Here is a 2,063-nt window from a genome sequence, read left to right as displayed (position 1 = left end):
CTGTTCGATTTCTTTTTTTTTTTTTTTTCCCCCTTTATGCTCCATCAGAACCGCTCCCACCTTCCCGAAGGAGAGCAGCATGAAAATGCATTTCCTTTAGGGATGAGAAATAACCCAACCCAGTTACGCTTTGTTCACCCCTTTGGTTTTTGAGATGCTTCTCCTTTATGCCGGGGAGCAAAGCGAGGTGAGGGCTGACCCAGCTGCAGGTTCCCAGGGAGGTAATTCACACCTGGTAAAAGCATTGGCTTTTCTCATTGCTCTGAATGCGTGCAAAGGATGCTCGGCTGCTTCCCTCTGCGTGCCCTTGGAGGTGAAGGCTCTGGGATGGAGATGCAGGTGGGGTTTGCTTTTAGAGCCCCAGGTTGGTGCTTTGGGGCTGTCCTCCATCAGGCCCGAGTGCTGCAGGATTGGATTTTAGGGCGGATCGGTCTCGAAGGCAGAGCTTAAAATGAGAGACCTCCAGTGCTGTGCGTGTCGTGGTTTCGTGCAGCAGACGTTGAGCACTGGGAAACCTGGGCTAAATCAGATCTGCCCGTGTTAATGAGTGAAAGTGCTGCGCTACGAAGCCTGGAAATGAAGGCTGCTCCTCCCTGAGAGCTGCTGGTCCAGCCCTGCTCTCGCTGCTCAGCAGCAGCTTCAAGGTGCAGTCGTTGCAGAAGTGCCATCCCATGCAAAGGTGGGAGGTGGGCTGGGGGGGGGGGAGCTGTGCCAGGAGGGCAGGTGGCACTGCGGATCAGATGGGGACTTTTGTTCTTCTTCATCAGCTGGGATTAGCTGGGATGAAGGCAGAAGCAACGGGACTTGTGCGTGTCCCTCTGGGAGCTCCCCAGGAGGGGCTGCAGGTGACAAATGCATTGCTGGGGCTGCAAGGCTGGAGTATGGGCTCGGCTCTGCCCCTGCGAGGCGGCAGTGTGGGCTTTTGTCTCTCCCTCCCTCGTTCCTCGCCCTTTTAAAATACTGCTTTAAGTAATTATGGTGCTGATTTGGGCTTCCTCCCCTGCCTTGTTTCCTCCTGTGGACCCCGGCAGCCTCGCTGCTCTGTTCTGTGCCCTCTGTGCTGAACAAACCGCAGTTCCAGGTGGGACAAGAAATGGATTTCTTGCTGTCCTGAGCAGCAGTGCTTCAGCTTTCCTCATTTTCCATCCTGAAAGCCACGGGGAAGCAGGTCTGTGCTCTGGTGTCCAGGACACCACTCCTCCCAGGATGAAAATGAGGGAAATGTGACACAGCCGCTGCCTTTTCCATGCTGATGCTGGATGCACTTAGGGACACCTGATGCAGCTGTAAGGTGGGTGTCCCCTGGTGCTCCTCTGCCTCCTTTCTCCCCTCTATTTGACCGTGCCCGTTGCATCCTCATCCTCTCCCATTTGGGATTTGGCCAGCCAGGAACGAGAGCAGAAAGCCACGTTTCAAATGCTTTGGAGGTGGAACCTCTGCCATTTCTTGTGACAGCCTGTGCCCATCAGCACGGGGGTACCAAACTGCCCCAGTGCTTCCAGCTGCACCAGGGCTGCTAGAGACCCTCGTGCTGCAGTATTCAGCCTTCCATGCACATCCCTTTGGGTTTGCTGTGTGCTGAGAATTGGATCAGGGAGCAGTGTCTGCAGGGAGGTGCCTGGGATGGCCGTTCCCTTGTTTCCCAATAGGAATGCTATTGTAAAGCGTGAGGAAAGCTTTGGATTCGTGTTGAGCAGAATGAGGGTATGCTGCCAACCCTCTGCGCCACTGAGGCTTGGCTGTTGGGAGGGCTGCTAATTTCTCTGTAGCAACCTAACAGCACTCTGACACTTGATGAATTGGTCGAGAAAGAATCAGGGCGCTGGCTGCTGCCCAGCTCCCAGTATTTCCCAGTTTGCTTTGCCCAGTATTTCCCAGTTTGCTTTGCCTTGTGGATGGGAGCGCTGGGCTCAGCACCTTCCCTGCTGCCAGAAGCGCTGCTGATGTCCTGGCAGAAAGGCAGCAGCTCCCAATGGATCTCTTAATTGCATTGCAATGCCATCTAGGTGGCTTTCTAGGTTTTTCTGCCCTTCCAGCAGTCCCTCCTCCCTCCCCCCCCCCCA

The sequence above is a fragment of the Meleagris gallopavo genome, chromosome 29 (assembly GCF_000146605.3).
Source record: "Meleagris gallopavo isolate NT-WF06-2002-E0010 breed Aviagen turkey brand Nicholas breeding stock chromosome 29, Turkey_5.1, whole genome shotgun sequence".
Classification (NCBI taxonomy): Eukaryota; Metazoa; Chordata; class Aves; order Galliformes; family Phasianidae; genus Meleagris; species Meleagris gallopavo.
Note: the sequence above shows the minus strand (reverse complement) of the source record.